This window comes from Pleurodeles waltl, chromosome 7 (genome assembly GCF_031143425.1).
Source record: "Pleurodeles waltl isolate 20211129_DDA chromosome 7, aPleWal1.hap1.20221129, whole genome shotgun sequence".
Taxonomy (NCBI): domain Eukaryota; kingdom Metazoa; phylum Chordata; class Amphibia; order Caudata; family Salamandridae; genus Pleurodeles; species Pleurodeles waltl.
Genome location: NC_090446.1, coordinates 1,355,373,126 through 1,355,383,818, shown reverse-complemented (window position 1 = coordinate 1,355,383,818; position 10,693 = coordinate 1,355,373,126). Strand labels below are relative to the sequence as shown.

The window sequence follows — 10,693 nt, the reverse complement described above, 5'->3', positions numbered from 1 at the left end:
TACCCAAAATCCATGTTGTACATACACTAGGACACCAGCGTGTTGGAATACATGTTGTAGGCAATACTTTAGCTGATGAAGCAGCCAAATCAGCAGTAGCTACGGCACGGTTGCTGCAGCAACTTATTCTAGAATGAAATTGGATGATGAAGCACTGGCATTTTGAAAGCTTTGGCTGATAGTACGCCTTTACCAAAAGCATATCCTGCAAAATACTCCTACCACATATCATGCCTCAATGCAGCCCTAGAAGTGATACCAGGGGTGTGAAATCATGTACTTCCCAATAAAAACCAAAAACCAGAATAGATTAAAGCAGCGCATGATGGAGTTTCTTCTGCCCATGCTGGGGTGGTGGCTGCAATTTCATTGTTACAAGCATGTTACTGGTGGCCATGTCTCTATAAACAGACCAAGCAGTATGTCCTTTGTTGTGACATCTGCCAGCAGATTAAAGAGCCCACCATTAAATGTCCACTGCAGACCCTCTTTAAACCATTAAACCATTACAATGGGTGTACTTGGACCATTGTGTTCCCCTGACACCAGATTGTGCATACAAATACATCATTGTTGACTCATGCTCCAGATTTCTATGGGTTTGGCCACAACACTCGGCTGACGCTCGAACTGTTATTAAAGATTCGCAAGTCCTTATCGGCACATATGCTGTTGCAGCTTTCCACTTGGACCAGGGCCATGCCTTTGCCTGATGGGTTTTCAGGGATAGCATGGCTTCGTTAGGGGTCCAACTGCATTACTCCTCTCCATTTCATCCTGAGGAAAATAGTGTTGTGGAGCATCAAAACTGAAATTTAAAGCAATCCATAACAGCTAGACTATTAAGTACGGGTCGTAGTTGGCTTACACACCTGTATGGAGTCCAGAGAGCACTTAAAAATCAGCCCAGAAGGTCCCTGGGAGTGAGGGCGTACTTCATACAAATGCCTGTTCGGGACACAAATGTATGTTCTAGATCTTGATGGTCCTGGCATAGAGGCAGCAGATACACCTTTTGACATAAATTAACGTGTCACTGTCTTGCAGGACTTGCAACAGTTCCGTGATGACAAAGCATCTGCCAGTGCTGCCTCCTTGGGAATAAGGAATGTACCAGTAATATCTACCAGCTGGATTCCAAAGCTTAGGGATCTAATGTGTGAAAAGATTGCTGTGAAAAAGGAGTTCGGTCCTTCTTATCGTGCACCAGTTCCAGTCCTGGAAATACATGGTACCAAAACTGTCATTCTACCACCACTGCCTGGGTCTAAATAAAATTGCTTTATCTCCCTTGCCAATGTCAAGCTACTCCATGTGGTTGCTCCTGCACAGCAGACCTAGGGGACTCCTACCCCAATACCTCTCACTACAGACCAGGATGTTGCTATACAGGTTTTCAGCAGCAACGCTGACACCTCTCTCAGCTTGGGAAGGGTGGAAAATTAGCTTTCATTGGTTCCACTAACTTCTACTACCACAAATAACACTGATAATATTGATCAATTTTAGTCACATTCTACACAAACAGATAGCATAATCTTCTATGAACCACTGAGGGAGACCAGTTTTTGCACAAACTGCTTCTGGATATTTTGCTGACATTAAAGACACTTTCACTGACTCATCTGCCTCTACTGAAACAGAACTGTCAAGAGCACGTAAGTTGATAAATTGGCTAAAAATCAATTTGTTTATTTCTCCTTGGAACTATCTATGGTTCTTACTGACTGCACTTGCCTTTGTCCTTTGGATTGGGTTTGTCATTGTTTTCTTTCTACTCATACATACCTTCCTGAACGCTCTACAGTTGAACTGGTGGATAACATCCTGAAACCACACTTTTCATACACAAAATCCACAGAGACTTGCCCCTAGTGAGTATTTCTGCCATACCAATTCCTGATGGGATTGTTTCGGATAAAGTATTATTTGCTATATATGGTCTGACGGAGTTTATTCAAATTCCATATGTATTGAAACTTTCTACAAATGATGTAATTACATCCAGAGTCGTTTCTGATGATTGGGATGTGAAAACTGTTGATTCCATAATATCTGATTTACAGTATTATACGGTATTTGAAAATGAAAATGTGTACCAATCCAAAGAAAATGATGGTGATATGTTATGTTATTATATGTTGCAATTATTATGGAAATCATTTCATTCACAGAGCAAGTACCCCAAAGACTATTTTTAATTACACACAGTGGGAGCACTGTCCGACTCCACCAGTAGGGAGTTCCAAAACGTATACTGAAAAGTTTCATATTTTTCTGGGCACAATGTTAAGAATGTTGAGTCATGCTATTTCAAATTGCCAGTGAAGGAAAGTCAAAATATTTTATTGACAGAAAAAATTAATTTATTCTGATTCCTTTGTTTCCAGGTTAGCCAGGATTGTGTACCAATCCAAATAAAATTATGGTGATATTGACAGACACAAAATTAATTTATTCTGATCCCTTTGTTTCCAGGTTAGCCAGGATGTGTACCAATCCAAAGAAAATGTGGTTGATATGTTATGTTATTATATGTTGTAATTATTATGGAAATCACTTCTTTCACAGCGCAAGTACCCCAAAGACTATTTTTTTTTATTACACACAGTGGGAACACTGTCCGACGCTACCAGTAGGGAGTTCAAAGCGTATACTGAAAACTTTCATATTTTTCTGGGCACAGTGTTAAGAATGTTGAGTCATGTTATTTCAAATTGCCAGTGTTGGAAAGTCAAAATATTGTATTGACAGACACAAAATTAATTTATTCTGATTCCATTGTTTCCAGGTTAGCCATAGAAGGCTATGATTACTGGATGAAGTCAATAGACTTGAAAAGTATGTGGGGAACAAAAAACTGGCAAATAAGGGGAAAGGAAGTTTTATTTAGAGCATGCCTGATACCTGTTCAAATTATATTTTTAAATGAAACAGTACAACAAACAAGTTGTTTAGGCTAACCAAAAATTGAGGAATTGAATGCGCCCAGTATTCTTACACCTGCAAAAATGTACAAATGTCAAAAGTATATAAATGTTTCTGAACAGCAACTCGATGAATGGGTCCAGAACAGAACATTTAACACATCACTTTCACATCCAGGCAGGTAGTTATTGTGACCAGTATACACCAATGGGTGCCATACACGTTTTGTAAACTCCACAGGGGGTTTTACAACAAATAAGCCGGACCCTCCTCAGAACACTTGGGTATATTAACAACATACAGTGTAGGAAAATTATGCCAGCAATGTTGAAAAGTTCCTCAGTAAAGGCTGTTAAAGAACACCTCATTCTCCAGTCCAATGAAGCAGATTTACAGGATTTCTTGTTAAGCCCCAGAAAATATCACAGAAAATGCTTCTTATATGCAGTGTATAATGATATTTGGAAACATTCCCAACAAGAAGAGGCTGCCTGGTTAAGGCAAATTAATCAGAAAAGTTTACAGAAAGCATCAGCCATAGCAGATAATGAGATTACCACCTTGTCTGACTGGATATACACTTACACGGATATACACTTTAAATAACATTGTATCCTCTGCAATAGATACATGTCATCTTTACGCCATGGACAAAGTCAGCTAACGTCCATTATGCAGTCGGGTTGGACACTACAAACTCTGAAGGCAGATCGTGTTCTTTGGCACGTTAGCACAAGGGATATTTTTTCAACATTCAGTCTAACACAACAACAACAAATAATGGCTAAGAAGTAGGCATCATACGTTATGATAAACATCGAGAAATTAGAAAAGTTGCCTTTTACTGTGGATGAAATACCATCTGCTGAATGGCAAATACACGGGGTTATAAATCTGCCTATTTCAACACTTCAATTCACATCCGGTTTGAAACACATTCCAGTAGGCAGATATGAAAGGCTGGGAGATAGCTATATACACGCTTCCCTTTTCATACAAAAGTTTCAATGGCATGAAAGAGGTCTTTGTTAGCGGTAGTAAATGCGAGACTTCTGTGAGCCATTCGATGTTTTGTAAACAGCTGTTCTTATACGGGGCATGGTATGCCTCGGCAGCAAATTTTGCCTTTTATCTGAAGGGAGTTCCAGTCCCCTTGATTAGACCTGCATTCCAGGTGCTCTCTAATGGTAGCTATGTGCTCCTTAACAGTGACAGCTGTTGTGAAATGCAAGCCAGAATAGCTTATGTTGTTTCGGTCTCCCAAATTGTTACATGTTGCGGAAATGTCTTTTTCCCCCTACACAACTGAAAGGAGTAGCAGACGTTTGGCCTCATATTGCTACTTCTGATGTGATTTTTGACAAGTTGAGCAGACTCAAGGCTTTATTGTTTCAAAAACAAGTGGCGCTTACATCTGCACGTGAGACCTATGCACCTCAGGTTGCGAGGTCATTGACAGAGATTCAGTCCCTTTTAAGCACAAATTTTCTGAGACACTTTGGTGAACTTGTGGGACGAATATTCAACGTGTCCAGTGCTATTGGAATTGCCCATTTCTTTAAGGCGGTTGGTTTTGGTTTCGTTCTCCCTTTTTTTCCCTCTCTATTTAGCTTAATACCTTTAGCCATACACTCAATATTTCAGAGAGTTTTCAGGGGATTTCTGATTACTTTGGCTATAATAGGTGGCATCTTGCTGTTGCTACTTTTTCTGCGCAATGGCTGTCCCTTCGCAGCAAGGAGGATTGAAAGCACTTCCACTGGAGCAACTGTGTTGTGAAAGCATGATGCAGTATTTTGGAGCACCACTCCTGGAACTACTGGAGTGTGACTGGTCCCACCGGTTTTGGATTGTGTGCACTCGGTGTTTCTATGCCTATGGTGCCGCTTTGAATGTGCACTGAAACTGTGTCTTTCTACACAGCGCTTACTTTAATTGGATGCTGATCTGGTAATGTTCTCGCTGAGGGCTTATTATCAGACATATACGTTGAGGGTAAGTTTGCTACGGGAAGCCGTTGATGAGTTACCCTTTGTGGATAATGCAGCTCTTAACTCAACATTGGGCACAACACGGTATGCAGCTGCTTCAGCTGGAGCTCAGGCTTTGGAACACGAGTGCTCTATGGGTTTCCTTGGAGATGATCTGGATATTTTACCACCTGCCAAAGTAGAACATTTCCTGGCTTCAATTGTCCCCGATATAATTGGCAGTTTTCAAAATGACAATGAACTTTGAATTTGGCTTTCTTTGGCGCCGCTATATCTTTTAAATTGTCCTTCTTATTCCTGCTCAAGTGTCTTTTAGGTCGTCATTATTGACATTTGTGTTTATATGTTTTTATTGATAGATTTTATTAGGTATTTTTTTTATTTTTTTAGCTTTTTAACCATCTTTGAACCTGCAAGGAGAGGGTATTGTACAGCTATTTTAGCCATATTTTAGACACGTTATTTTAGCAAACGAGGCCTGCCATTCTGCACTTTAGCCCAATTATATTTCATTCAAGCATCGCTTTATTTTTCTAGCAATAGCCACATTTGTGGTGTTGTTTTATTTCTCTCTATCTAATTGTCCTTTCATCTAGGAAAGCAGTAAGGGCCAGATGTATCATGAAATGGCCTTGGGAATCGCAAATAGCGATTTTTAAGAAATCGATATTTCCAACTCGTAATAGGCCATGTATCATAATTACAATTCTGAATTAGCGATTTCTTTAAAACCGCAATTTGTGGTTTGCGAGGCCCAAATACCGAATCGCAATTTGCATTTTTGCAAATTGCGATTCGGTATTTGAAAATCACAAATTGCGAGAAACCACACCTGGAGGAGCCTGATGACATCACAAGCAGGAAGTGATTCATCCCAGGCAGTTTGCAGGTGCCAAATCCAAATCAGCACTCAGAGAAAGTCAGCCCAGCCGCACTGATCAAGTCTCTGAAGAAGGCAGCACAGCAGAACAACCATGGACACCTCTGCCCAGGGAAAGGAGAAGGGAGAAAGGAAGCGCAAGCTGAAGTTCAGTGAGCAAGAGCTGGAGGTGCTCACAGAGGAGGTGGTCAGGAGCCATGACCAGTTGTTTGGCAAAAGCTCACTCCAGGTGCCTGAGAGTGAAAAACGCAGACTCTGGGCAGATATCCAGACAAAGATCTGCGCTGTTGGAGTGGCACAGCGCTCTGTTGAAGAAATCAAGAAGAGGTGGTACGACCTGCGGTCCCGTGCCAAGGAGAGGGTGGCAAGACGACTGCAGGAGGCCAGGAGCACAGGAGGCGGACCACCCACAGAGACACCCTCCACCCCAATAGAAGACCTGGTGAAGTCCACACTCCTCCCGGAAGCAGTCAGTGGGGTCACTGTGATTGACACCTCCGGCACACCAAGTACCAGCAAAGGTAAGTGCAATATTGAATTGTAACCCCAAATGTGTATGCACAAAAGCCCCTTAGGAATTAGCAAGTAATGTAAAACGTTGTGAGAAGTAGTCCATTCCACAACTTAGAAGCAGCACAACAATGCCTTATGGGAGTGTTAGTCCACAACCCACAGCTGAAAGTAGCACATACAATGAAAGAGGCAGAGCGACACACAGAAGAACACAACACCCACAACACAGTGAAGAGAAGTACCTGTACCTTTATTACCATTGTGTGACCGTAATTGTAACAAATATAACTGACATGCTTCATATTGTCGTTGCAGGTGGGCCAGGCCCAGCAGCCACAGCATGTGCCAGTGCAGGGGAGACAGACACCCATCCTGCTTCAGAGTCCAAAACGAGTGAGTCTCAGAACATTGCACCACTCCGACGCAGGCCTGGGGCACTGCCACTGCCAGAACTGAGTCAGGACTCTGATGAGCAGCAGGAAGGCTCACAAACACCGTCCCCAACTGGCAGATGCACCCAGATGCAGGAGCCCCGTTCGCAGCAGACCACAGCACCCCGCAGGATGCAGACATATGCAGGTGCACAGTCTTATGAGGCAGGTGAGGGAAAATCCTTATTTGGTGGCCTGGAATCGGCTATGTTGCAGCAGCAGTGCCTGCAAAATAAAAAGATCACGGAGTTACAAAGGCAGATGCAGTAACATAATGCCAACATGGGGGGCCTGCATCATCAGCTGGAGTGCCTGAATGCCAACATTGAACAGCTGCATGAGGTACAGGTCCAGGCATTGCAGGACACAAAGGAGCTCACTACTGCTGTGAGGGAACCATGTCAGGAGCTGTGCCATGACAGGGTAAGCCACCACAGGCAGGAGCGACGCTTCATGAGCATGTTTGGAGGATTTTGTCGCTCTGTGACTAGGCTGGATAATTCCACCTCCCTAACATCACGTCGTGCAGTAGCTGCACAGGTTGAGGCAGCAAACAGCAGCAGGGATGTGGCCTAAGGACTTTTACAGATAACTAATGTGATAGACAATATAATGGGAAACCGGTCAGCCACACCTGGCGAGCTTGGACTGGGGGACACGGAGGACACATCCAGCCTCAGCAGCCTAGCTGTGCCCGCAATGGACACCAGACGGCGCAGTGCCAGGCACAGCACTGTCACAGAGGCAGACAATTGAGGTGCCAGTGAAGCAACTGCGCACTCGATTGGCGTGCGTGGCCGAAAGAAGTGACTGTAGTGGCCACAGGGGACTGCATGTATGTCTGGAATGAGTACACTATGAAGGAATAGTGCTTTACTGTGAACTGCTATTGTTTTTGTTCACAATTACTTTTGTTGGTATTCGTTGGACTTACATTAGCTGACATTAAGGTAATAAATTTACTCACTACAGGTACATTTGTCAGTGGATTTGTGTTTTCATACTCACATCTGAAATGGTTGTGTGTGATGTCAGCGCGCCTTTACCTTCCCTCTGCTGCACTGCTCCTGTCTGCTGGCTGTAGGGGTGGTATGGGATCATCATCCTCGTCTGAGTCTGGCTCCGCTATTTCCACAGGTATGCCCCTGGTGGTAGCTATATTGTGCAAGATTGCACAAGTAGCCACTATTCTACATGTTGTCTCTGGGCTGTACTGTAGTGCCCCTCCACTTTTGTGGAGGCACCGGAAGCGACTCCTCAGCAGGCCAAAGGTGCGCTCCACCACGTTGTGGGTCGCCCTGTGTGCTGCATTGTATCTCCGTTCTGCTGGTGTTGCAGGATTTAGGTAGGGCGTCATCATGTAGGTGCGCACTGCATAGGCACTGTCTCCTGGAAGGGACAGAGGGTATATTGAGTAACTGAGCCATCTGACATCAGCACGCCATCAATACGCCAGTGTACAGAGGGACAATACCTAGTAGATATCCTTCACCAAACTCCCCAGCTAGCAGTCTTGTGTGAATGCCACTGTGGCGAAAGATTTATGAATCATGGGTGCTCCCTGGGTACCTGGCCACAAGATCAGTTATGATGTAGGAGGCATTGCATATCACCTGTATAGTCATGGAATGTTGGTATTTAAGGTTGCGGTACACATACTCTGTGGCTGATGGTGGACAGATTGCAACATGTGTCCCATCTATGGCACCTAGGACGTGGGGGAACTGTGCTATCTGGTAAAAATCAATTTTTGTCTGCTGTATTTCCTGTGGGGTGTGGGGGAATCTGATGTACTGGTGTATTCTGCTCAGCATGGCGTTAATAAATGCATTGAAAAATCTGGACAGGGTACTCTGTGAGACGCCTCCAGCTGCTGCTATGGCCCCTTGATAGCTCCCTGAGGCGAGTAGGTGGAAGGAGCATAATACCTGCACAGGGGTGGGGATGCTATGAGTCCTATGTGTTCTGCGCTGCAGTATGGGTTGTAGCTCAGCTATCAGATCAAGTACCATGGCAGAGCTCAACCTATACCTCTCAAATATTTCCTCCTCTGTCTGGTCAAAAAGTATAATGCGCACTCTGAAAATACGCTCCTGTCTCCTTCTCCTCAAACCTGCCAAGATCCTCATCCTCCTCGCCATGACGTAGAGTGCAGCCATTGTGGAAAAGAGTCTGAGGCATTCTGGGCCTCTTTATATAGGTTGCACCTGGTTACCATCTGGTTTCACTTAGTGGTATTTTGCATGTGCAAAATGCCATTCTGTGAAAAATCGCAATTTGCGATTTTTTGATCCATCGAATTGCGACTTGGGTTTTGTGATTCGCATTTTGCTACTCGCAATTTCCTACTTGAAATACCGAAGCCCAAAATGTGACTTGCAAAAACAGGTCGCAACGGAAAAAATCGAAATATTTGCGATTTCTTATTTTTGGTCCGTGAATTCCTTTCATGCATCGCAGACCACGTTTTTGCATTTGCAAATGGCCAAATTTTGCGATTCGCACCGTTTGCGAATGCAAAAATCTTTGATACATCTGTCCCTACATTCTCAATAGGACATTCCTTTCACTTTGTGCTTTCTTCAAGGCTACAGTCAGATAGTTTGCCAGCAAAAGTGGTACGCTGTGTCTCCAACATTAACAGAAACATACATGGGGACCTTAGAATGTCAACTGTTTTATTATAAAAACACTCCTTTGTCCCATACATGTTAGAGGGAGATTCCAGCCAGATGACCACGACTGCATTCTGATCACTGATTGCCTCGCTGCAGCTGCTTGCTTAGACTGCCGAACCTCTGATCTACAGAGGGACGGTGTCTTTCTAGACTACAGTCTTCCTTACTAAGGTATGAGGGATGATGTTTTTCCAGGGGGAAACCTGAAGGGCGGATTAGGCTTATTATGCTGTGCTCTAAACATAGCGTAGGTGGGAAAACTATACCTCACTCTTAGTGACAGTATGATGAGACTATTTTTGTGTTTCACTCTCCTCGTCACCTTATTGTTTTTATTGTGTTTTATCATCCTAGTTATTGCAATACATGCCATTTTATCTAAGATGCAATTACTTCAATAAACCCTTATTGAACTATATTCTGCCTCTGTTGTCTTTGCCTGTGTGAGACTAATGTGTCTGAGAGAAAGGGATGAGAACTTACGATCCCCCAGAGGAGTCTTCCTTGTCATGCGCCCGGTTGCCACAATCATCCCCACTCATGGGTGGAGATGAGGTGCTGCTAGTTAGCCAGAAAACCCGGATTAGGCCAACAGGCATCACATGGTGAGGAATTATACTCAGTATCCAACAGTCTATGCGGTTCTGCCGCTCAAATCCAGTAGCCTCATTAGCATAATGAGAACCTACGCGACACCATGAGAAATGCACTGTTCACATTGATGGGACCTGTGGTAGCATCTATTAAAGCTTAAGGAGTTGGTTCACTAGTATGCCTGCACTGCACCTGGGCTGCCTTTATGACTCTGTTCCTGCATGATGGTCCCATCTATGAAGCATGACCTTTGTCTGTGTGGAGTAGGAATAAGGAGCCTGGGCTCTTGAGGTCATTCCATGGGAAGCTTGTAAGGGGACAGGAATTGGCTGTGGCAAGGAACGGAAGGAGAAGTTCCTGGAAAACCAAGGATTAATGGTTTAGACGCAGAGGCAAGGGACAAAGGCTGCAAGATGACTGCAGATCCTTTTCCAGTGAGGATAAATAACTCGTTCAACTAACTGTCCTCATCTGTTTTCACTAACAGCTCTTCTAGTGCCTGGCTGGAAACATTATAGTTTTGAAAAATACACTGTCACACCTGCAAAGAAAACTGTGCTATTCTCAGATGAGATACTGCTCAATTTGATCATAAGTGGTTTGTCTTCTGCTGTGCTGTGTGGCCCAGTGTTCTATGAGGTCATCTGTATTCCAGGCATTAGTTTCATCTCCATAAGT

At 43.8% G+C, this 10,693-nt stretch overlaps 1 long non-coding RNA gene across 3 annotated transcripts in view; it reads right to left on the bottom strand.

Moving 5' to 3' along the window:
* Positions 1-6,541: 6,541 nt before the first annotated feature.
* Positions 6,542-10,693, bottom strand: part of LOC138247402 (uncharacterized) — a 143,341-nt gene continuing 139,189 nt past the window's right edge. For 2 of the 3 annotated variants that reach the window (XR_011194493.1, XR_011194491.1), the window contains exons 4-5: positions 7,752-8,132; positions 6,542-6,968 (exon numbers count right to left, since the gene is read on the bottom strand). This is a non-coding gene — a long non-coding RNA (uncharacterized lncRNA). The remainder of the gene's footprint in view (positions 6,969-7,751; positions 8,133-10,693) is intronic. The other variant, XR_011194492.1, reaches the window with a different exon arrangement.